Source organism: Procambarus clarkii, chromosome 55 (assembly GCF_040958095.1).
Source record: "Procambarus clarkii isolate CNS0578487 chromosome 55, FALCON_Pclarkii_2.0, whole genome shotgun sequence".
Classification (NCBI taxonomy): domain Eukaryota; kingdom Metazoa; phylum Arthropoda; class Malacostraca; order Decapoda; family Cambaridae; genus Procambarus; species Procambarus clarkii.
The window spans coordinates 22,690,851-22,718,337 of record NC_091204.1 but is presented as its reverse complement, the minus strand read 5'-3'; the positions used below and the strand labels follow the sequence as shown (position 1 = coordinate 22,718,337).

The 27,487-nt window shown below is 40.2% G+C and overlaps 1 protein-coding gene across 2 annotated transcripts in view; it reads left to right on the top strand.

The window, feature by feature from the left end:
- The first annotated feature begins 1,935 nt into the window (after window positions 1–1,935).
- Window positions 1,936–27,487, top strand: part of LOC123756277 (methyltransferase-like protein 27) — a 262,560-nt gene continuing 237,008 nt past the window's right edge. The window contains exon 1 of one of the 2 annotated variants that reach the window (XM_069305544.1): window positions 1,936–2,160. The gene's annotated coding sequence lies outside the window, so the exon portion shown is untranslated. Of the gene's footprint in view, window positions 2,161–13,126; window positions 13,264–27,487 lie in introns of those variants that run through there. The other variant, XM_069305546.1, reaches the window with a different exon arrangement.

Genomic DNA, 27,487 nt, shown 5'->3' with positions numbered 1-27,487 from the left:
TCAACAAATGAAATTCAGCTTCAGATAGACAATGCTAACATCGGCAATAAAAAGGCTGGAAAGTTCCTTGGCTTATACTTAGACAAGAGACTCAACTTCAGTACCCACATATAACACATTATAAAAAAGAAACAGAAGCGGTCGGAATACACTCTAAAATAGATATGTTCCAAACTCTGCTCTCCTCTCATTATACTACGCGCTAATCTATCCCCTATCGGTATCTGTGCATGGGGTTCAACCACTGCAAACTACCTCAAGCTCATCATCACCCAGCAAAAGTCTGCTATCAGAACAATAACAAACTTTGCTTTCAGATAACACTCAGCCCTCTCTGTTTAAATCTCTAAACATTATGAACATAAACTCACTGGACACATTTTATTGTGCCATTTACATGGTTAAATGTGTCAAGAAAACCACTCGCACACCCTCCGTCGCTATGTGATGGAGTGCAAAAAAATACGTGAATTCAGAGACAACTCTATAATAAATGTTCAAGAGATGTGTAAATACATCATTCAAAGTGATCAGCTGCCAGAAGTCGTGGCCAAATATCCCCAGTTTACTAACTGTAGGTATTATCTGAGAGATTGTAACCAATCCACTCCTGTTTATTGGATGGGGACGGCGTGTAGGACAAACATATCAATTGTGACACTAGCCCTCCACATATGTCAGTTGCTTAAATTAAAAACTGTACTTGTGGTCGGTCTCGAGCCCATTGTTGATGTGACGATGTGCATTGAATTTTGTAACTAGTTCATCAAGATTGTAACTTGCTTAGCTATATGAATTTTGGGGCTTAGTTCCTGAGTCTATTATGTGCCTCTGTAACACTCTCCACTACCGCCCACAGGATGAGTTTGGAGTGCATAATAAATGATCTAAACTAAACCATTTACATGTAAAAAGTTTTGTTCCTAGATGCAAACCCTGATCTGAAACTTTCCTTTGACAGATGTAATAGAACCCATTATCATCATACCAGAATTAAACATCTCTTTGATATCACCAGAGTCAAACTAACTCTGTATAAGCACACTATTGAAATAAAAGGACATAGTCTATGGAACTCACTCCCTAACGAATTAGAAAGTTGTCCATCCTACCGCTTATTCAAAAGTAACACCAAAAAGTGCCTAATTTCATTTTCATAGTTTTCTACCTAGTGCTTCACACTCGCACTGTATCGTGTGCTACTCCAAAATATGTGTCTAAGCCATATAACTTCACCGTTGTAATCACATATATCATGGTTGTTATGTTGAACGCAAATTTTACTACAATGTACCTAGAAATAATCCTCAAATTATGCTATAATGTACCTAGAAATAATCCTCAAATTTTACTAAATTGAACCTACTAATTTTCTTCAGATTTACTTACAATGTACCTGTTAACTTTTCTTAATTTAGCTACAATTTACCTACTTAAAATTATCTGTTTGATTAATTAAGAACCTGTTCGAAACGCTGTGTGCTAGTGGCTTTGCAAGAATATGAAGACATCAATGCTATGTTCTCTCATAAACTCTTTGCACCTTTTTGCATATATATATATATATATATATATATATATATATATATATATATATATATATATATATATATATATATATATATATATATATATATATATATATATATATATATATATATATATAAATAAACTCCTGTGTATATAAATAAATAAAATTAAAAAGTCAGTTTCGACAAGGATCAGTAACCAAAGAAAATAGGCGGAGCAAGATGGCAGGAAAGCGAGTGAGTGACATCATCTCAAAAATAGTAAGCTGCTACACGAGGTGTAAAAAAAATCCCGTGAGATAACACTGCCACTCCTCAACTGAAAACAATGTCGCCACTTAGTCACCAACAACAAGATAACAACTCTGATAAGAAGAACTGCAGCTACCATCAAGAAGAAGATAACATTGATGCTCCTCACTGTCTTAGAGACGGTGTCCTGTGACCAAAGTACCTGCCAAATTGACCCTCCCACAGTACTCTCAGGACACTTATGGCCGTGTAAGTGTGTGGTGAGGCCACACCGCTGAAGACATTGAGGATATACCACGAGAGAGAGACAAAACTGTGTTGAAAAAAGGAATCACCTGGCTCCACCTGACCACCTTGCTCCTCACACTCATCATCCTTTGTAAGTACTTGAGTACTTTCTGCTCCACCATTGTCTTACAGCACCAACATACAATTGTTGGTATGTGGAAACAGGTCTATACAATTGTTGAAGGTGTGGACATGGGCCTAAGGAATTGTTGGGGTGAATTATATATTCAGGTTTGGATATAGGCCTATTGAATTGTTTGGTTGAGGATTGGCCTAGAGAATTGTTGGGGTGTGGACATGGGCCTATGAAATTGTTGGGGTGTGGACATGGGCCTATGAAATTGTTGGGGTGTGGACATGGGCCTATGAAATTGTTGGGGTGTGGACATGGGCCTATGAAATTGTTGGGGTGTGGACATGGGCCTATGAAATTGTTGGGGTGTGGACATGGGCCTATGAAATTGTTGGGGTGTGGACGTGGGCCTATGAAATTGTTAGGGTGAAGTATTTGCCTATGGCATTGTTGGGCTGGGAACATCGGCCTATATAATCTATATAAATAAAAATGGAAATGTTCGTATGTTCAAAATCGCTTATTTCCGAAAGTTCTTCCATCATTGCTTTGAAATTTTAACACAACGTTCAGTTCGCATACGAACTGGTGGGGAGGACAAAGGGACGGGGGAGGGAGGAATGGTGGGGAGGACAAAGGGACAGGGGAGGGAGGAATGGTGGGGAGGACTACGGGATCGGGGAGTTGGGAACAGTTGGGAGGACGAGGGAGGGCGAGGGAATGGTGGGGAGCACTCGGAAACGGGGAAAGATTACTGTGGCTCACAACAACGCGTGGCTAGGTACAGCTAATATATATATATATATATGTATATATATATATATATATATATATATATATATATATATATATATATATATGTATATATATATAATATATATGTCGTACCTAGTAGCCAGAACGCACTTATCTGCCTACTATGCAAGGCCCGATTTGCCTAATAAGCCAAGTTTTCATGAATTAATTGTTTTTCGACTACCTAACCTAACCTAACTTTTTCGGCTACCTAACTTAACCTGACCTATAAAGATAGGTTTGGTTAGGTTAGGCCATATATCTACGTTAATTTTAACTCCAATAAAAAAAAAATGACCTCATACATAATGAAATGGGTAGCTTTAACATTTCATAAGAAAAAAATTAGGAAAAATATATAAATTCATGAAAACCTGGCTTATTAGGCAAATCGGGCCTTGCATAGTAGGCTGAGAAGTGCGTTCTGGCTACTAGGTACGACATATGTATATATATATATATATATATATATATATATATATATATATATATATATATATATATATATGTCGTACCTAGTAGCCAGAACGCACTTCTATGCCTACTATGCAAGGCCCGATTTGCCTAATAAGCCAAGTTTTCATGAATTAATTGTTTTTCGACTACCTAACCTACCTAACCTAACCTAACCTAACTTTTTCCGCTACCTAACCTAACCTAACCTATAAAGATAGGTTAGGTTAGGTTAGGTAGGGTTGGTTAGGTTCGGTCATATATCTACGTTAATTTTAATTCCAATAAAAAAAATTGACCTCATACGTAATGAAATGGGTAGCTTTATCATTTCATAAGAAAAAAATTTGAGAAAATATAATAATTCAGGAAAATTTGGCTTATTAGGCAAATCGGGCCTTGCATAGTAGGCCGAGAAGTGCGTTCTGGCTACTAGGTATGACATATATATATATATATATATATATATATATATATATATATATATATATATATATATATATATATGTCGTACCTAATAGCCAGATCGCACTTCTCAGCCTACTATTCAAGGCCCGATTTGCCTAATAAGCCAAGTTTTCATGAATTAATGTTTTTTCGTCTACCTAACCTACCTAACCTAACCTAACCTAGCTTTTTTTGGCTACCTAACCTAACCTTACCTATAAATATAGGTTAGGTTAGGTTAGGTAGGGTTGGTTAGGTTCGGTCATATATCTACGTTAATTTTAACTCCAATAAAAAAAAATTGACCTCATACATAGAGAAAAGGGTTGCTTTATCATTTCATAAGAAAAAAATTATAGTAAATATATTAATTCAGGAAAACTTGGCTTATTAGGCAAATCGGGCCTTGAATAGTAGGCTGAGAAGTGAGTTCTGGCTACTAGGTACGACATATATATATATATATATATATATATATATATATATATATATATATATATATATATATATATATGTATATATTAGTATATTTTGGTAGCAGTCTTTCCTGTAGACATATATTATTAAATATGACCGAAAAAGTAAGATTAATAATTCGCGTTTCGTGATAACTTATTACATTTTCAAAGACTTTAGTTTACACATGCACAACTATAACCAGCAAACACTAAACAGAGTTCTACTATGCTATAATTCAAAGGGCTTTTCATTTTATATACCTGCATTTGGGTGAGGTGATATGGTACGACAGTTTTGGATGAGGTGAAAACAAACTTTCAACACAAGATAGAACACGAAATATTGGGTAATATTGGGGAAATTTAAAGGGGAAGAATGGAAGTAAATGCAAAGGGCCTATTGGCCCATATTTCTTAATGCTTCTATATTGGTGCGGAGTCTTGAAGTGGGTAGAATATAGTTGTGCATTAATTGGCTGTTGATTGCTGGTGTTGACTTCTTAATGTGTAGTGCCTCGCAGATAAGTTAAGTCCATGTTAACTTAAGTCCATGTTAATTAAGAACTCGCCCTCGTCTGTAGCAGGGTGTGTGTATTCCATCCCTTGTAATGAGTGTGCATGTGTTTACATCGGCCAGACAGGTAAATCTCTTTCCTCGCGTTTAAAACAGCATTCATACGCTATTCGTACAGCCCAGCAATCCAGTGCATTGTATTTACATTCCAGTTTATGTAATCATTCTATCGACTTCACAGGGGCAAAATGTATTGTTAAAAGTAAGGATTTTGTTGAACGAAACGTGATCGAGTCTGCTCTGATCAAACATTGTAACAACAGCCTTAATGTGAGCCCCGGTATGTACAAGTTGGATCCCTATTTAAGCCTCAATATAGCACGTCAAAACAATATAGCAATCATTTAAACACGTATGGCACTTGGAGATATTCATAGGAGCTGCCTTGTATGGGCCAATAGGCCTTCTGCAGTTACCTTCTTTCTTATAATTCCTTTCCTCCACTTATTTTTGGTGGTCAGGTGATCTGCCCAGGCGGATATAAAGGTCTGATCAGCAATCTTATCTTCATTCTACTTTGCTCTGATGAAGGCGAATTAGCCGAAAACGCGTTAAGCCGTTTCTATTTTTCATATGTGGTTATTCTGCATACTTGGATCAGTGTTTTTGTGATCATTGTTGCATATATATATATATATATATATATATATATATATATATATATATATATATATATATATATATATATATATATACATATATATATATATATAAATATATATATATATATATATATATATATATATATATATATATATATATATATATATGCGAACAAGCCTGAATGGTCCCCAGGACTATATGCGACTGAAAACTCACACCCCAGAAGTGACTCGAACCCATACTCCCAGGAGCAACGCAACTGGTAACTACAGGACGCCTTAATCCGCTTGACCATCACGACCGGACATAAGGAAGTGATAGCCGAAGCTATTTGAACCACTTCCCCGCCGACACTCGGATGGTAATCTTGGGCATAGCATTTTATCAAATCTCCTCATTCTTTGGGGCACACGTGAGGAACACAAATGTGAACAAGCCTGAATGGTCCCCAGGACTATATGCGACTGAAAACTCACACCCCAGAAGTGACTCGAACCCATACTCCCAGGAGCAACGCAACTGGTAACTACAGGACGCCTTAATCCGCTTGACCATCACGACCGGACATAAGGAAGTGATAGCCGAAGCTATTTGAACCACTTCCCCGCCGGCACTCGGATGGTAATCTTGGGCATAGCATTTTATCAAATCTCCTCATTCTTTGGGGCACACGTGAGGAACACAAATGCGAACAAGCCTGAATGGTCCCCAGGACTATATACGACTTAAAACTCACACCCCAGAAGTGACTCGAACCCATACTCCCAGGAGCAACGCAACTGGTAACTACAGGACGCCTTAATCCGCTTGACCATCACGACCGGACATAAGGAAGTGATAGCCGAAGCTATTTGAACCACTTCCCCGCCGGCACTCGGATGGTAATCTTGGGCATAGCATTTTATCAAATCTCCTCATTCTTTGGGGCACACTTGAGGAACACAAATGCGAACAAGCCTGAATGGTCCCCAGGACTATATGCGACTGAAAACTCACACCCCAGAAGTGACTCGAACCCATACTCCCAGGAGCAACGCAACTGGTAACTACAGGACGCCTTAATCCGCTTGACCATCACGACCGGACATAAGGAAGTGATAGCCGAAGCTATTTGAACCACTTCCCGGCCGGCACTCGGATGGTAATCTTGGGCATAGCATTTTATCAAATCTCCTCATTCTTTGGGGCACACTTGAGGAACACAAATGCGAACAAGCCTGAATGGTCCCCAGGACTATATGCGACTGAAAACTCACACCCCAGAAGTGACTCATAAGTAAGATTAACAATTCCAACTCGAATTTTCTCAATATTTTTGAGCCTACTATCTAATAGTAGGCTGAGAAGTGCATTCTGGCTACTAGGTACAACATATATATATATATTTATATATATATATATATATATATATATATATATATATATATATATATATATATATATATGTATATGTCGTACCTAGTAGCCAGAACGCACTTCTCAGCCTAATATGCAAGACCAAATTTGCCTAATAAGCCAAGTTTTCCTGAATTAATATATTTTCTCTAATTTTTTTCTTATGAAATGATAAAGCTACCCATTTCATTATGTATGAGGTCAATTTTTTTTATTGGAGTTAAAATTAACGTAGATATATGACCGAACCTAACCAACCCTACCTAACCTAACCTAACCTATCTTTATAGGTTAGGTTAGGTTAGGTAGCCGAAAAAGTTAGGTTAGGTTAGGTTAGGTAGGTTAGGTAGTCGAAAAACAATTAATTCATGAAAACTTGGCTTACTAGGCAAATTTGGCCTTGCATAGTAGGCTGAGAAGTGAGTTCTGGCTACTAGGTACGACATATATATATATATATATATATATATATGTATATATATATATATATATATATATATATATATATATATATATATATATGTATATATATATATATATATATATGTCGTACCTAATAGCCAGAACGCACTTCTCAGCCTACTATTCAAGGCCCGATTTGCCTAATAAGCCAAGTTTTCATGAATTAATGTTTTTTCGTCTACCTAACCAACCTAACCTAACCTAACCTAGCTTTTTTTGGCTACCTAACCTAACCTTACCTATAAATATAGGTTAGGTTAGGTTAGGTAGGGTTGGTTAGGTTCGGTCATACATCTACGTTACTTTTAACTCCAATAAAAAAAAATTGACCTCATACATAGAGAAAAGGGTTGCTTTATCATGTCATAAGAAAAAAATTATAGTAAATATATTAATTCAGGAAAACTTGGCTTATTAGGCAAATCGGGCCTTGAATAGTAGGCTGAGAAGTGAGTTCTGGCTACTAGGTACGACATATATATATATATATATATTTATATATATATATATATATATATATATATATATATATTTATATATATATATATATATATATATATATATATATATATATATATGTCGTACCTAGTAGCCAGAACTCACTTCTCAGCCTACTATTCAAGGCCCGATTTGCCTAATAAGCCAAGTTTTCCTGAATTAATATGTTTACTATAATTTTTTTCTTATGAAATGATAAAGCTACCCTTTCCACTATGTATGAGGTCAATTTTTTTTTATTTTGAGTTAAAATTAACGTAGATATATGACCGAACCTAACCAACCCTACCTAACCTAACCTAACCTATATATCTAGGTAAGGTTAGGTTAGGTAGCCAAAAAAAGCTAGGTTAGGTTAGGTTAGGTAGGTTAGGTAGACGAAAAAACATTAATTCATGAAAACTTGGCTTATTAGGCAAATCGGGCCTTGCATAGTAGGCTGAGAAGTGAGTTCTGGCTACTAGGTACGACATATATATATATATATATATATATATATATGTCGTACCTAGTAGCCAGAACTCACTTCTCAGCCTACTATTCAAGGCCCGATTTGCCTAATAAGCCAAGTTTTCCTGAATTAATATATTTTCTCTAATTTTTTTCTTATGAAATGATAAAGCTACCCATTTCATTATGTATGAGGTCAATTTTTTTTATTGGAGTTAAAATTAACGTAGATATATGACCGAACCTAACCAATCCTACCTAACCTAACCTAACCTATATTTATAGGTAAGGTTAGGTTAGGTATATATATATATATATATATATATATATATATATATATATATATATATATATATATATATATATATATATATATATATATATATGTATATATATATATATATATGTATATATATATATATATATATGTATATATATATATATATATATATATATATATATATATATATATATATATATGTATATATATATATATATATATATATATATATATATATATATATGTATATATATATATATATATATATATATATATATATATATATATATATATATATATATATATATATATGTATATATATATATATATATATATATATATATATATATATATGTATATATATATATATATATATATATATATATATATATATATATATATATATATATATATGTATATATATATATATATATATGTATATATATATATATATATATATATATATATATATATATATATATATATATATATATATGTATATATATATATATATATATATATATATATATATATATATGTATATATATATATATATATATATATATATATATATATATATATATATATATATATATATATATATATATATATATATATATATGTATATTATAATTCTAACACGAATTTTCTCAATGTTTCTTATATTTTTCTTCACTGTTGATGGCAACTGAAAAATCAATTCTACAAAATTCATTTTTATTTCTAGTCTGACGCGACATTTGAGCGCGTTTCGTAAAACTTATTACATTTTCAAAGACTTTTAGTTTACACAGACACAACTATAACTGAACAGAGCTTAAACATCTTCGATTATATACCTGCGTTTGGGTGAGGTGATATGTTACAACAGTTTTGGATGAGGTGAAAACAAACTTTCAACACAAGACAGAACACGAAACAATGGGTATAATATTTCGTAAGTTAAAGGGAAGAATGGAAGTAACTGCAAAGGGCCTATTGGCCCATATTTCTTGATGCTTCTATATTGGTACGGAGTCTTGAAGTGGGTAGAATATAGTTGTGCATTAATTTGCTGGTGTTGACTTCTTAATGTGTAGTGCCTCGCAAATATCAAGCCGCCTGCTATCGCTGTATCTATCGATGATTTCCGTGTTTTTTGTTAAGACTTCTCTGGTGAGGGTCTGGTTGTGGGAAGAGATTATATGTTCCTTAATGGAGCCCTGTTGCTTATGCATCGTTAATCGTCTGGAAAGAGATGTTGTTGTCTTGCCTATATACTGAGGCAAGACAACAACATTTCAAGTTAATTCGACATGAACTTGTCGAATGACATGTTGCTGTGTGTACTGGTGTTACTGTGTGTACTGGTGTTACTGTGTACACTGGTGTTACTATGTGTCCAGGTGTTACTGTGTACACTGGTATTTCTGTTTACACTGGTGTTACTGAGTGTACTGGTGTTACTGTGTACACTGGTGTTACTGTGTACTGGTGTTACTGTGTGTCCTGGTGTTACTGTGTACTGGTGTTACTATGTGTACAGGTGTTACTGTGTACACTGGTGTTACTGTGTGTACTGGTATTACTGTGTACACTAGTGTTACTCTGTGTACAGGTGTTACTGTGTACACTGGTGTTGCTGTGTGTACTGGTGCTACTGTGTGTACTGGTGTTACTGAGTGTACTGGTGTGACTGTGTACACTGGTGTTACTGTGTGTACTGGTGTTAATGTGTACACTGGTGTTACTGAGTGTACTGGTGTGACTGTGTACACTGGTGTTACTGTGTGTACTGGTGTTAATGTGTACACTGGTGTTACTGTGTACTGGTGTTACTGTGTGTCCTGGTGTTACTGTGTACTGGTGTTACTGTGTGTACTGGTATTACTGTATACACTAGTGTTACTCTCTGTACAGGTGTTACTGTGTACACTGGTGTTGCTGTGTGTACTGGTGCTACTGTGTGTACTGGTGTTACTGTGTACACTGGTGTTATTGTGTACACTGGTGTTACTGTGTGTACTGGTGTTACTGTGTACACTGGTGTTACAGTGTGTATTGGTGTTACTGTGTACACTGGTGTTACTGTGTGTACTGGTGTTACTGTGTACACTGGTGTTACTGTGTGTACTGGTGTTACTATGTACACTGGTGTTACTGTGTACACAGGTGTTACTGTGTGTCCTGGTGTTACTGTGTGCACTGGTGTTACTGAGTTCTCTGGTGTTAATGTGTGCACTTGTGTTACTTTTTGTACACTGGTGTTACTGTGTACACTGGGGTTACTGTGTACACTGATGTTACTGTGTACACTGGTGTTACTGTGTACACTGATGTTACTGTGTACACTGGTGTTACTGTGTGTACTGGTGTTACTGTGTGTACTGGTGTTACGGTGTGTACTGGTGCTGCTGTATAAACTGGTGTTACTGTGTACACTGATGTTGCTGTGTACACTGGTGTTACTGTATACTGGTGTTACTATGTGCACTGATGTTAATGTGTACACTGGTGTTTCTGTGTACTGGTGTTACTGTGTGTATTGGTGTTACTGTGTGTCCTGGTGTTACTGTGTACTGGTGTCACTGTGTGCACTGGTTCTACTGTCTATACTGGTATTACTGTGTGTCCTGGTGCAACTGTGTGTCCTGGTGTTACTGTGTACACTGGTGTTACTGTATATACTGGTGTTACTGTGTACACTGGTGTTACTGTGTATACTGGTGTTACTGTGTACACTGGTGTTACTGTGTGCACTGGTGTTACTCTGTACACTGGTGTTACTGTGTACATTGGTGTTACTGTGTACACTGGTGTTACTGGGAGTATTGGTATTACTGTGTGCTCTGGTGTTACTGTGTACACTGTTGTTACTGTGTACACTGGTGTTACTATGTGCACTTGTGTTACTGTGAACACTGGTGTTACTGTGCACTGGTGTTACTGTGTTCACGGGTGTTACTGTGTGTCCTGGTGTTACTGTGTATACTGGTGTTACGGTGTACACTGTTGTTACTGTGTGCAATGGTGTTACTGTGAGCACTGGTGTTACTCTCTGCACTGGTGTTACTCTGTTTCCTAGTGTTACTGTGTACTGGTGTTACTATGTGCACTAGTTTTATTGTGTACACTGGTGTTACTGAGTGTAGTGGTGTTACTGTGTACACTGGTGTTACTGTGTGTCCTGGTGTTACTGTGTACACTGGTGTTACTGTGTACACTGGTGTTACTGTGTACACTGGTGTTACAGTGTACACTGGTGTTACTGTGTACACTGGTGTTACTACTGTACTCACCTATTTGTGCTTGCGGGGGTTGAGCTTTGGCTCTTTGGTCCCGCCTCTCAACTGTCAGTCAACTGGTGTACAGATTCCTGAGCCTACTGGGCTCTATCATATCTACATTTGAAACTGTGTATGGAGTCAGCCTCCTCCACATCACTTCCTAGTGCATTACATTTATTAACTACTCTGACACTGAAAAAATTCTTCCAAACGTCTCTGTGGCTCATCTGGGTACTAAGTTTCCACCTGTGTCCCCTTGCTCGTGTCCCACCCGTGCTGAAGAGTTTGTCTTTGTCCACTCTTTCAATTCCCCTGAGAATTTTGTCGGTGGTTATCATGTCTCCCCTTTTTCTTCTGTTTTCTAGGGATGTGAGGTTCAGCTCCTTTAGTCTTTCCTCGTAGCTCATTCCTCTCAGTTCCGGGACGAGCCTGGTGGCATACCGCTGAATCTTCTCTAACTTTGTCTTGTGTTTAACTTGGTATGGACTCCAGGCTGGAGCTGCATACTCCAGGATTCGTCTTACATAAGTGGTATATATGGTTCTGAAAGATTCCTACGCAAGTTTCTAAAGGCAGTTCTTATGTTAGTCAGTCTAGTATATGCCACTGATGATATTCTTTTGATGTGGGCCTCTGGGGACAGGTTCGGTGTGATATCATCCCCCAAATCTTTCTCTCTATTTGACTCTTGCAGGATTTCACCTCCCAGATGATACCTAGTGTTCAGCCTCCTGCTCCCTTCGTCTAATTTCATCACCTTACACTTTCCTGAGTTGAACTTTAGCAGCCATTTTCTAGACCATTCCTCCAGTTTATCCAGGTCATCCTTTAGTCTCTGTCTATCTTCATCCGTCTTGATTCTTCTCATAATTTTTGCATCATCAGCAAACATTGCGAGGAATGAGTCTATACCCTCCGGAAGATCGTTTACATATATTAGAAACAGGATAGGTCCAAGTACTAAGCCCTGTGTGACTCCGCTGGTGACATCTCGCCACTCTGATATCTCCCCCCCTCCCCTCACCGTTACTCGCTGTTTCCTGTTGCTTAAGTACTCCCTTATCCACTGGAGCACCTTCCCTTTTACCCCTGCCTGCTGCTCCAACTTTTTTAACAGCCTTTTATGGGGAACTGTGTCAAAGCCTTTCTGGCTGTCCAGGAAAATGCAGTCGGCCCACCCTTCTCTTTCCTACCTAATTTTTGTTGCCTGGTCACAAAATTCTATTAAACCTGTGAGGCACGATTTACCATCCCTGAACCCATGCTGGTGGTGCGTTACAAAGTTATTTCCCTCCAGGTGCTCTACGAGCCTTTTCCTCACGATCTTCTCCATCACCTTGCATGGTATACAAGTTAAGGAAACTGGCCTGTAGTTCAGCGCCTCTTGCCTGTCACCCTTCTTGAATATTGGGACCACGTTAGCTGTCTTCCAACTTTCTGGTAAGTCTCCTGTTTCCAGTGACCTGTTATACACCATAGAGAGTGGCACACTTAGTGCTTCTGCACCTTCCTTTAGTAACCATGGTGAAATTCTGTCAGGCCCAACAGCCTTTGTCACATCCAGCTCTAGCAGACACCTTTTGACCTCATCACTGGTGAGGTCAAATTCCTCCAAGGTTGCTTGGTTCGCCGCCTCCTCATTTAGTGCAGGGGCTTCTCCTTGTTCTATTGTGAAGACCTCCTGGAATCACTTGTTGAGTCTTCACACACCTCCTTGTCATTCTCTGTGTATCTGTTCTCCCCTTTTCGCAGCTTCATCACTTGTTCTTTCACTGCTGTTTTCCTCCTGATGTGACTGTGGAGCAGCTTTGGATGGGTCTTGGCTTTACTCGCGATGTCATTTTCAAACTGTCTCTCTGCTTCCCTCCTCACTCTGAGGTACTCATTTCTGGCCCTCTGGTATCTCTCCCTGCTCTTTGGTGTTCTGTTATTTCTATAGTTTCTCCATGTTCTTTTACTCAGTTGCTTCGCTACCTTGCATTCCTGGTTGAACCATGGGTTTTTCTGTTGTTTTTCGTTTTTCTCCTTTTGGACGGGGATAAACCTGTCTGCAGCCTGGCACTTCTGGGTGACAAAATCCATCATGACCTGTACATTCTTGTCTCTAAGTTCTGTTTCCCATGGTATTCCCCTGAGGAAGTTCCTCATCTCGTCATATTTTCCTCTTCGGTAATTTAGTCTTTTTCCCTCCACTCCCATCCTTGGATAGGTTATCCCTACCTCCACCAAACTCAAAGGTCAGTACACTGTGGTCACTCATTCCTATGGGGGCTTCAACTTTGACTTCCCTTATTTCTGACTTATTCAGAGTGAATATCAAGTCGAGTCTAGCTGGTTCATCATTGCCTCTCACTCTTGTGGGTTTCTTGACATGCTGGCTCAGAAAATTCCTTGTTGCCACTTCCAAGAGTTTAGCTTTCCACGTATCTGCACCACCATTTGGGTCCCCATTCTCACAGTCTACCTTTCCATGGTTTAAATCGCCCATGATTAAGAGTCTTGAGCCATTCCTGCAGGCAACAGAAGCTGCTCTCTCTATTATATTAATGGTTGTCATGTTGTTTCTATCAAACTCCTGTCTAGGTCTTCTGTCATTTAGGGGAGGGTTGTAAATGACTGCCACTATTATCTTAGGTCCATCCATTGTTGCAGTTCCTGTTATGTAATCTCTGAATCCATCACAGCCCAGAATTTTCATCTCATCAAAACTCCCGTCCTTCCTTATCAGCAGGGCCACTCCTCCACCTCCTCTCCCTTTCCTCTCTTTCCTTACTATATAGTAGTCCTTTGGAAACACAGCATCTGTTATGACTCCTGACAATTTTGTTTCCGTTAATCAGATTACATCAGGGTTTTCTTCTTGCGCCCTTTCTGCCAGTTCACTTGCTTTATTATTAATCCCATCAATGTTTGAGTACATTACCTTGAAGCTCACTTTCTTATATCCAATAAGTACTGGTACTGGTACTGGTGTTACTGGTGGTAGTACTGGTACTGTGTACTGGTGTTACTGTGTACACTGGTGTTACTGTGTGCACTGGTGTTACTGTGTACACTGGTGTTACTGTGTACACTGGTGTTACTGTGAACACTGGTGTTATTGTGTACACTGGTGTTACTGTGAACACTGGTGTTACTGTGTACACTGGTGTTACTGTGTACACTGGTGTTACTGTGAACACTGGTGTTATTGTGTACACTGGTGTTACTGTGAACACTGGTGTTACTGTGTACACTGGTGTTACTGTGTGTCCTGGTGTTACTGTGTACACTGGTGTTACTGTGTGCACTGGTATTATTGTGTATACTGATGTTACTGTTATCTTGAGGTTATCTTGAGATGATTTCGGGGCTTTAGTGTCCCCGCGGCCCGGTCTTCGACCAGGCCTCCACCCCCCAGGAAGCAGCCCGTGACAGCTGACTAACACCCAGGTACCTATTTTACTGCTAGGTAACAGGGACATAGGGTGAAAGAAACTCTGCCCATTGTTTCTCGCCGGCGCCTGGGATCAAACCCAGGACCACAGGATCACAAGTCCAGCGTGCTGTCCGCTCGGCCGACCGGCTCCCTCCTATATACCTGTGTACACAGGTGTTACTGTGTGTCCTGGTGTTACTGTGTACACTGGTGTTACTGTGTGTACTGGTGTTACTGTGTACACTGGTGTTACTGTGTGTACTGGTGTTACTGTGTTCACTGGTGTTACTGTGTGCACTGGTGTTACTGTGTACACTGGTATTACTGTGTGCACTGGTGTTACTGTGTTCACTGGTGTTACTGTGTGCACTGGTGTTACTGTGTTCACTGGTGTTACTGTGTGCACTGGTGTTACTGTGTTCACTGGTGTTACTGTGTTCACTGGTGTTACTGTATGCACTGGTGTTACTGTGTTCACTGGTGTTACTGTGTGCACTGGTGTTACTGTGTACACTGGTATTACTGTGTACACTAGTGTTACTGTGTGTCCTGGTGTTACTGTGTGTACTGGTGTTACTGAGTGTAGTGGTGTTACTGTGTGTACTGGTGTTACTGAGTGTAGTGGTGTTACTGTGTACACTGGTGTTACTGTGTGTCCTGGTGTTACTGTGTACACTGGTGTTACTGTGTACACTGGTGTTACTACTGTACTCACCTATTTGTGCTTGCGGGGGTTGAGCTTTGGCTCTTTGGTCCCGCCTCTCAATTGTCAGTCAACTGGTGTACAGATTCCTGCGCCTACTGGGCTCTATCATATCTACATTTGAAACTGTGTATAGAGTCAGCTTCCACCACATCACTTCCAAAAGCATTCCATCCGTTAACTACTCTGACACTGAAAAAAGTTCCTTCTAACATCTCTGTGGCTCATGTGAGTACTCAGTTTCCACCTGTGTCCCCTTGTTCGCGTCCCACCAATGTTGAATAGTTTATCCTTGTTTACCCGGTCGATTCCTCTGAGGATTTTGTAGGTTGTGATCATGTCTCCCCTTACTCTTCTGTCTTCCAGTGTCGTAAGGTGCATTTCCCGCAGCCTTTCCTCGTAACTCATGCCTCTTAGTTCTGGGACTAGTCTAGTGGCATACCTTTGGACTTTTTCCAGCTTCGTCTTGTGCTTGACAAGGTACGGGCTCCATGCTGGGGCCGCATACTCCAGGATTGGTCTCCAATCTCCGATTGGGGCCGCATACTCCACTGTGTACTGGTGTTACTGTGTACACTGGTGTTACTGTGTACACTGGTGTTGCAGTGTACACTGGTGTTACTGTGTGCACTGGTGTTACAGTGTACACTGGTGTTACTACTGTGTACTGGTGTTACTGTGTACATTGGTGTTACTGTGTACACTGGTGTTACTGTGCACTGGTGTTACTGTGTGCACTGGTGTTACGGTGTACACTGGTACTACTGTGAGTACTGGTGTTACTGTGTACACTTGTGTTACTGTGTGTACTGGTGTTACTGTGTGTACTGGTGTTACTGTGTACACTGGTGTTACTGTGTACACTGGTGTTACTGTGTGTACTGTGTACTCTGGTGTTACTGTGTGTACTGGTGTTACTGTGTTCACTGGTGTTACTGTTTGTACTGGTGTTACTGTGTACACTGGTGTTACTGTGTGCACTGGCCTTACTCTATACAATGGTGTTACTGTACTCACCTATTTGTACTCACCTATTTGTGCTTGCGGGGGTTGAGCTTTGGCTCTTTGGTCCCGCCTCTCAACTGTCAATCAACTGGTGTACAGATTCCTGAGCCTACTGGGCTCTATCATATCTACATTTAAAACTGTGTATGGAGTCAGCCTCCACCACATCACTGCCTAATGCATTCCATCCGTTAACTACTCTGACACTAAAAAAGTTCCTTCTAACGTCTCTGTGGCTCATGTGAGTACTCAGTTTCCACCTGTGTCCCCTTGTTCGCGTCCCACCAGTGTTGAATAGTTTATCCTTGTTTACCCGGTCGATTCCTCTGAGGATTTTGTAGGTTGTGATCATGTCTCCCCTTACTCTTCTGTCTTCCAGTGTCGTAAGGTGCATTTCCCGCAGCCTTTCCTCGTAACTCATGCCTCTTAGTTCTGGGACTAGTCTAGTGGCATACCTTTGGACTTTTTAAAGCTTCGTCTTGTGCTTGACAAGGTACGGGCTCCATGCTGGGGCCGCATACTCCAGGATTGGTCTTACATATGTGGTGTACAAGATTCTGAATGATTCCTTACACAGGTTCCTGAACGCTGTTCTGATGTTAGCCAGCCTCGCATATGCCGCAGACGTTATTCTTTTTATGTGGGCTTCAGGAGACAGGTTTGGTGTGATATCAACTCCTAGATCTTTCTCTCTGTTCGTTTCATTAAGTACTTCATCTCCTATTCTGTATCCTGTGTTTGGCCTCCTATTTCCACCACCTAGTTTCATTACTTTGCATTTACTCGGGTTGAACTTCAACAGCCATTTGTTGGACCATTCACTCAGTCTGTCTAGGTCATCTTGTAGCCTCCTACTATCGTCCTCAGTTTCAATCCTCCTCATAATTTTTGCATCATCGGCAAACATTGAGAGAAACGATTCTATACCCTCTGGAAGATCATTTACATATATCAGAAACAGTATAGGTCCAAGGACTGACCCCTGCGGTACTCCACTCGTAACGTCTCGCCAATCTGAGACCTCACCCCTCACACTGACTCGTTGTCTCCTGTTACTTAGGTACTCCTGTATCCAACGGAGTACCTTCCCTTTTACTCCAGCCTGCATCTCCAGTTTTTTCACTAGCCTCTTGTGTGGCACTGTGTCAAAGGCTTTCTGACAATCCAAAAATATGCAGTCTGCCCACCCTTCTCTTTCTTGCCTTATTTTTGTTGCCTGGTCGTAGAATTCAAGTAACCCTGTGAGGCAGGACCTGCCATCCCTGAATCCATGTTGATGCTGTGTTACAAAGTTCTTTCGCTCCAGATGTTCCACTAGCTTTCTTCGCACAATCTTCTCCATCAACTTGCATGGTATGCAGGTTAGGGACACTGGTCTGTAATTCAGTGCCTCCTGTCTATCCCCTTTCTTGTATATCGGGACTACGTTAGCTGCTTTCCAAATTTCTGGCAGTTCCCCTGTTGCCAGTGATTTGTTATACACCATGGAGAGCGGGAGGCACAGTTCTTCTGCTCCTTCCTTTAGTATCCAAGGGGAGATTCCATCTGGACCTATAGCCTTTGTCACATCCAATTCTAGTAAACACTTCCTTACTTCCCCGCTGGTAATCTCAAACTCTTCCAGTGGTTCCTGGTTAGCTATTCCCTCTCTTATCTCTGGGATTTCTCCTTGCTCCAAGGTGAAGACCTCCTGGAATTTCTTATTCAGTTCCTCACACACTTCCTTGTCGTTTGTAGTGAATCCTTCTGCCCCTAACCTTAATTTCATAACCTGTTCCTTTACTGTTGTTTTTCTCCTGATGTGGCTATGCAGCAATTTAGGCTGTGTCTTTGCCTTGCTTGCGATGTCATTTTCGTATTGTCTTTCTGCCTCTCTTCTCATCCTTACATATTCATTCCTGGCATTCTGGTATCTTTCTCTGCTCTCCAGTGTCCTGTTATTCCTATAGTTTCTCCATGCCCTTTTACTTTGCTGCTTAGCTAGCCTACATCTCTGATTAAACCATGGGTTTCTCATCTTCATTTCACTGTTTTCCTTTTGGACTGGGACAAACTTGTTTGCTGCATCCTTGCATTTTTGCGTGATGTATTCCATCATATCTTGGGCCGTCTTTTCCCTGAGCTCTGTTTCCCATGCTATATCTGCTAGGCATTTTCTTATCTCCTCATAGTTTCCCTTTCGGTATGCTAACCTTTTGGTTTCGGTATCCCTTCTCGAGTTCAATAACCCTTCTTCAATCAGGTACTCAAACACCAATACACTGTGGTCGCTCATTCCTACTGGGTCCTCAAAACTGATTTCTCTTATGTCAGAGTCGTTCAGGGTGAAAACCAGGTCGAGTCTCGCTGGTTAGTCGTTTCCTCTCATCCTTGTGGGTTCACTGACATGCTGGGTTAAGAAGTTTCTAGTCGCCACCTCCAGTAGTTTGGCTCTCCACGTATCCTCGCCTCCATGCGGTTCCTTGTTCTCCCAATCAATCCTGCCGTGATTGAAGTCCCCCATGATGAGCAGGTGGGATCTATTTCTACAGGCAGAAGAGGCTGCCCTCTCAATTATAGTGTTAACTGCCATGTTGTTGCTTTCGTACTCTTGACTGGGTCTTTTGTCATTTGGTGGAGGATTATATATTACTGCTACTACTATCCTTGGTCCTCCCATTGTCATGGTGCCTGCTATGTAGTCTCTGAAACCCTCACAGCCCGGGATAGCCATCTCCTTAAAACTCCATTCCTTTCTCATGAGTAGGGCCACTCCTCCTCCTCCCCTACCTTTCCTCTCTTTCCTTATTATTGTGTACTCCTGGGGAAACACGGCATTCGTTATGATTCCAGAGAGTTTTGTTTCAGTGAGTCCAATTACATCTGGGTTCACTTCTTGTGCTCTTTCCCTTAGTTCACTTGCCTTGCTTGTGATCCCATCTATGTTCGAGTACATTGCCCTGAAACTAACTCTCTTCTGCTTCTCCTCCGGGGAGGACCTGTGGGGTCTGGGGTGAGCGGGAGCTGGGAGGATCTGGTATGGGGAGACTGGTGGAGGAGGAAGGGCTTGGGGGGGTAGGGGGGAGGGGGAGGGTAGGGGGAGTGGGTGAGGGGGGGAGGGGGAGGGTAGGGGGAGTGGGTGAGGGGGGAGGGGGAGGGTAGGGGGAGTGGGTGAGGGGGGGGAGGGGGAGGGTAGGGGGAGTGGGTGAGGGGAGGAGGGGGAGGGTAGGGGGAGTGGGTGAGGGGGGGAGGGTTGGGGGGGTTGGTTTTGGGGGGGCAATAAAGTGGGGAGGACTTGGGGGGCGTGGGGGGAAAGGGAAGGCTGAGGTGGTTGAGGAAGAGGGGAGGGTTTTGGGGAGTGGTGGAGAGGGGAAGGCTTAGGTGGGGTGGGGGAGAGTGGGGAGCTTAGGGGGGTGGGGGAGAATGGAGGGCTTGTGGGTGGGAGGGACGGAAGGGCATGCGGGAGAAGGGAGGGCTTGGGGGATGGGGGAGAAGGGAGGTCCTGGGGGGAGGGGGGAGTGGGAGGAGGGGGGTGAGTGGGAGGAGAGGGGTGCCTTAGGTGGGTACTTAGTGGGGGCCTGACAGGGATTGGGGCAGGTAGGGTGTCTGTTGGGTGGAATGAGGGGGTGGTGCCGCACTCCCTGTGGCTAATGCACTGTTTGAGGAGGGTTCCCCGTTTCCCTCTAGGATTGTAGGGATCGGGGGTGTGGCTCCCTGATTCCTTTCTCTCTCCCTGCGCTCCTTCCTCGCGTCTGCTGCTTGCATTCTCTCTTCCCTTGTCATATCCCTCTGCAAGAATACTCTTTTGAACTTCTCTCCACTTGCTAGACAGCACTTCCTTTCTAATAATTCCTCTTTCGCGATTTCGCTCATGAAAACCACCTTTATCATTCGGTCCCTGTCCTTGTTGTACTTTCCAAGCCTGAAAACCTTTTCAACATTTCGCTCAGCTCCCTCCATCCTTACCTCTTTAAGGATCTCTTTAATCATGTTTTTGTCCTTGTCTCTCCGCTCCTTTGGTCTGGTCCCTGTTTGCTCCTTAATGCCTGCTACTACTACTGCTCTATTTCTCTCTATCAGCCGGCTGGTACATCTAGCCGCTTCCTGAGAGGAAGCCACTTCCATGGCAACTTCCTTAACTGTGTCCTGGTGTTATTGTGAACACTGGTGTTACTGTGTGTACTGGTGTTACTGTGTACACTGGTGTTACTGTGTGTACTGGTGTTACTGTGTGTACTGGTGTTACTGTGTACACTAGTGTTTCTGTGTACACTAGTGTTACTGTGTGTACTTGTGTTACTGTGTACACTGGTGTTACTGTGTGCACTGGTGTTACTGTGCACACTGGTGTTACTACTGTGTACTGGTGTTACTGTGTTCACTGGTGTTACTGTGTGTACTGGTGTTACTGTGTACACTGGTGTTACTGTGTGCACTGGTGTTACTACTGTGTGCTGGTGTTACTGTGCACACTGGTGTTACTACTGTGTGCTGGTGTTACTGTGCACACTGGTGTTACTACTGTGTACTGGTGTTACTGTGCACACTGGTGTTACTACTGTGTACTCGACCAATTTTTTGTTGGAGATTGTGCATTCATCCCAAACATTAAATTTACATTTCTGCAATACTTTTCCCATGCCGGATGCTTTGGAAATGTTGCACGTGGGAGTTTCAATGAATTGGATTTTCAATGACAATTTCAAAGCCGAAGTAGCAGTTCTTCCACTTGGTAACAATGTTGTAGCTATTCCGGACGATGCAAGAGCTAGGATTATGCCGTTTTGGGATCGAAATGCTGCCAGTATCAGTCTAATTAGGAAGGATTTACAGTTCCTCTAGGCGCATCTAAGAAGATTTCTCCAAACCCGTTATTGACAGTTAGAATTATTTGATTGTAAATGCCTTTTCGCTCAAACATTAGCTTAGGAATATTTGATTGTATATTCTATAACAGATCACTCGTGTTGTAATTTTGTTCACGACGCAATTCTACATCGAACTAAGCAGCAGGAGATCAATTCGGTAATGGCATTTCCTATTGATTTATAACTTTGTTTGCGATTTCTAAGCAAAAATCTTCTATAATTATCAACGCTTCGTTGTAGATTTCTGCTGTGAAATCCATGTTCATATATAAATTTTCCTTCGTATTCGACGGATAATATCTTCAGCCATGTGCGATTTATATTTCTCCTATAACTCTGATGAAGATGAAGGAGAGCCGGTGGTTAGTATAATTGCAAACAATGCACGAATTTGATTTGGATGTGACGTGTTGGACACGTCATTAATGCATACATCCCAGTGTCGGTCGTTCTCCAATAAATTCCCAGCTTGACATGCACTACGGAAAGTGGCATGTGTTACGCCGTTGACAAATCCCAATGGCAGGAAAGACGTTGGAACGGACACATTTACCAACAGCATTTGAAGAAAGAAGCATTCATCTTGATTAGGATGCACGGTGTACAGTCTGCCTATGGTAGATTATTTAAATATGCCAGGTTGTTCGTCAACTCGGTCTTCTCGTTTGCGTCGTTCAAATGATATAAATACCATATATAATACAAATACGTTCAAATACCTCGAAATCTCTATCTCTTTTAAGGGTCTGATGTATGTGTAGTGGGCTAAGGCGTACTTGTTATGGCAGTTACTGGAAGGTAGTTGTGCTTTCTGGGTTCGAAGCCCACTGGTGGGTGTTGTCTAAAGTTTATATATATATATATATATATATATATATATATATATATATATATATATATATATATATATATATATATATATATATATATATATATATATATATATATATATATATATATATATATTTGTGTGCGTGTGTGTGTGTGTGTGTGTGTGTGTGTGTGTGTGTGTGTGTGTGTGTGTGTGTGTGTGTGTGTGTGTGTGTGTAAATCACGAAAATAAACACGTTATTAAAAATGTGACTGTGTCAGACCACGAAGGAAAATTGAAACAGTAATTTCCATAAGTACTTTCGTATATTAATACATCTTCAGAAGCAGTGGTTTTACAGGTCGAGTACTGGACATAAATAGTCAGGAGAGAATTGAGGAGTGAGGTGAGGTACAATAAGTGGACACAAATATGAGCCGTACAAAAACTGCAGAGAGCCTATTGGCCCATCCAATGCAACGCCCATTCATAACCACACACAGGTATAATTATAGCATAAAATAGTAAATATTTACAATAAATTAGTGAGACAAATGTGTTCCAATGGTCCTATTCAAATCGCCCTTTAATTGATCTATTAAAAATAGATCTAAGTTATATAGACCACTGCTAATGTTCAAATTACTTTCTTTTGTGATCTGTATCAAAGCAGATTCAATTATGTTTCTGTTATAGGTGCTTTTACAATTCGTTATTGAGAAGCCATCTCCCAATCAATTTGGTGAGCTTTTTCTGACAAATGAACAAACAAAGCATTAGACAATTGGCCATGTCTTACAGAGTATTCATGTTGCAAAATTCTACATTTAAAATTTTTAGATGTTTGCCCAACATAGAACTTATTACAGTCTTCACAAGGTATTTTATAAATGACACAATTATCACTACGAGGGCTGTTTCTAACTAATAGCTTACCAATAGTATTTTCGTAACTAAACAATACATGTATATCAAAAAGTTTCAAGGCCTTGACAATATTCTCAAACCCAGAGAAATATGGTAAATATAACACATTCTTTGGGCGATTTTTTTCTCTGCATATATTATTATAATATGTACAACGTGCTTTGCTATGGCAAACTTCTAAAAAATTCAGTGGCTAACAAAGCTTATTCGATTGGTCTCAAGCTTTGTTACCCACTGAATTTTTTGGAAGTTTGCCGTAGCAAAGCACGTCGTACATATTATAATAATATATGCAGATAAAAAAATTCGCCCAAAGAATGTGTTATGTTTACCATATTTCATACCAGGACTGACCAATCCTTAAAGTCGATCATTGGTGCGGTGGTCATGGTACTGTGTACGTTTAGGGGTGATCCTGGACGGCATGGGTTCGAATCCTGGCCGGGTCAAAGAGTTCCTAGTGATCTATGGCTTGCGCGTTCATGCAGCTTTCTCACACATGTTCAACTCAGTGCGGCCCGTGCATGCGCCAGAATTTGATGCAAAACTGTAGCCAAATGGATCCATGAGTGTCGTCGGGGGTTGATCAGTCAGGGAGCTTAGTTATGTGATTGGATACAGCCTAGTAGATAGCAACGTCAACGTTAAGCTCATCCCAGAACTAGTAAGTGATCATTTTGCAATATATTGTGAATACAATGTGGCGGATATTAGGTCCAATCCTCATCCTAGAGTTAAAATTAACATTCCAGACAATCTTAAACAGCACTTTAAGGCTTATGTACATAAGTGGTACACTGGGTATACACCTGTAGCAGTGGACCACTTTTACAATGATCTTGTCAGTATCATTACCAGTTATTATGATACCTGGGTTAAATCAAGGAAAAAAAAGAACACTCGTTCTTCCTCATGGACAGAGGATCCTATTATTATTGCAGAGCGAGCTAAAGTGCTTCAGCTTGCTGACTCTTATAAACGAGACAAAACAGCTGACAATTTACTTGCATTCCTTAATGCCAACAGAGATTTTCGCGAGCTTAAGGGTCAAGTTAAGAACACATATTGGGAACAATTCCTACAAGGTATCAATAGAACTACAACATTATCAGAAATGTGGAACAAAATTAAAAACATTACCAAACCTTCAGCCCCAGTTCAGCTTCATCATACTCCTGCAGAATATGCTGACATGCTCCTAGCTCAATGGTCTAGTGTCTCACAAATTTCTTCCTTACCCCCAGATATACAGCAGCATTTAAGACATACCAACATTAACAGAAACTTTAATATTGAAATAGCACGCTCCTCACCAGATTTAACAGATCAGTTTCCTATAACCCCCTTTGAATTAACATCAGCATTAGGAAAACCTAAGCAAACTGCCCCTGGTGAGGATGGTATAACTTATAACATCTTGAGCTTACTGAATGATGTCCCTAGCCACCCTCTGCTTGACCTCTATCAAATGAGTCTCTCACAAGGTATCTTGCCAAAGAAATGGACACAAAGTCTCATAATACCAATTCCTAAACCTAACTCTCAAAAATTCAGACCCATTTCCCTTACATCTTGCATGTGTAAAGTCTTGGAGAGAATTGCTCTCAATCGTGTCATGTTTCAGGTCAAAGAAAAACTGGCCCCAAACCTATATGGGTTCATGCCCAAGTGTAGCACACAAACATGCTTTGCTGAATATTTTGTAAACTCCCAGGATGGGACACAGGCAGCCTTTATTGACCTAAAGTCAGCTTTCGATGTAGCGAATGGCGAAATAATATTAGAGCAATTTGCTGAATTTGGAATCAAAGGTAATCTTCTGAGTTGGATAAAGAGCTACCTATCCAACAGGCGTGCTAGTGTCCTATTTAAAGGAGTTAAAAGTACAAGAACAGATGCATTCGAACTAGGCACACCTCAAGGTGGTGTCCTAAGCCCTATGCTCTTCAATATACTTATGCACAAACTTATCCATGACATACCTGTACAACCTACGGAAACAGTTATATGTTATGCTGATGATATTTGTATTATGGCACACAGTAAACCAAGGCTACAAATGGTACTTGATGCATTCTCCAAGAAAGTAGTAGAATGTGGCCTCATAATCTCTGTTGATAAAACAAGGGTTCTTATTCCCCATTCTCTTCATGCTAACTAAACTATTAATGGAGTGCCCGTGGAGACTTGTGAGTCTTATAAATATCTTGGAGTCGAGGTTAATGATACAAATCTCGTCAGCAACCTGCGTAAAAAACTTGTTGAGCGTCTTAAACCTCTCAGAACTCTTGTTGGCAAAGGATTTGGCATTAACATAAAATATGCTCGTAGTTTTTATATTGCCTTTATACGATCTGTTGTTGATTATTATGCCTTGCATCTTCTTAATTTTTCTCCTAAACAATTACAAGGCCTAGATGTAGTACAGAATGATGCCATGCGCATCATCCTGGGTTGTCCTAGAACTGTCAGAATTGTTAACATGAGAAAGGAACTAAACTTACCTTCCATTTACGAAAGAATAGTTCTACTTAGTACTATGTTTTGCGCCAAAACTTTGAAAAATAATGGTCCCCCCAGCTCTATTCAAATTAAATTGAGATCCATTCTAAACAATTCTGACTGTTCCCTCAATCCGCCGCAAAAAGCTCCCTACAGTGTGTGGCTCAGTTGTTGTGCCTATAATCTTCAGAAACTGAATGTGTCTCTTAACCCTGATAAAACTGTTCACTATATTCCCCCTTGGAAAGATGTGGAGGTCTCTCTGCATTATACTCCCATCAGTGTAAAACAAATGTATAACACTGACATTTTGAGATGTATAACATTAGAAGCTATTGACAGTCATCTTCAAATTCTCAAACCGACTGAATCCTATGCCTTTACTGATGGCTCTTTGCAGTTAGGCACTGGTAGAACAGGTTGTGCATGTGCAGTGTATAAAGGGAATTAAATGATCATGACTAGTACACAGAGATTGAACAACTGGGCAAAGCACGACACAGACCGAGCTATTGGGTATTTATCTAGCCACTGAATACCTTAAGCTCAATAGTGGTGGAGTTATTTTCTGTGACTCTAAAAGTGCTCTGCAGTCCTTAAATAACCCATCACAATGTATGTCGGAAGTAGCTTGTAATATTAAATGGAATGTAATTTTTGCCAATGATAATAATTCTTGTATAAAATTTGTGTGGATCCCATCCCATGTTGGAGTTGAAAAACATGACTTTGTAGATCAATTGGCCAATGAGGCTTGCAGGAAAGAAAACATTGATTATGACTTTGGACTATCTAATGCAGTTATTAGAAACATACAAATTAAAGAAATTAATTCAGATTTAGAAGAACTAAGAAATGCACAGAGACCTGAAAGCTGCAGTATTAAAAGTTATGACAAGTTCTGTAATAATAGGTATTTGTATGGTCAGCACAGTAATCGGACCAGGCAATGTGATGTAGTAATTGCGCGAATTCGCCTTGGCTATAGACACATCTGGCAGGTTAGTGAGGCTGAGCCACTACCAGAATATTCAGATTGTAAACTCTGTGATAAACCTTTAATGCATTCACTAGAACACTATATTGATGAATGTGAAACCGTAAAGGACTTTAGACCTCCTGGCCTATTGTACCACCAACTGTGTAACTATTTTATTGACTCAGGTGTTCTGGACGACATCCTAACAATTTACCCAAAATTTGCTTGTCCATTTTAAAGAATGAAGAACAATTTCTATTTATATTCTAAGCTGTATCACTTATGAACCCATCCCTGCCCTTGTGTGGCAGTGCACAATAGAAAGTTGTTTTCACATATCCACACATTAAAACATTGATTGTAACCATGATATATATGTGCTTCAGCCTACAGTTTAGACCTATTGTCTTATGTATGACCCTCTGTCCTGCGTGACAGTGAATACTAGCATTAACCTCAATTTAATAAGACT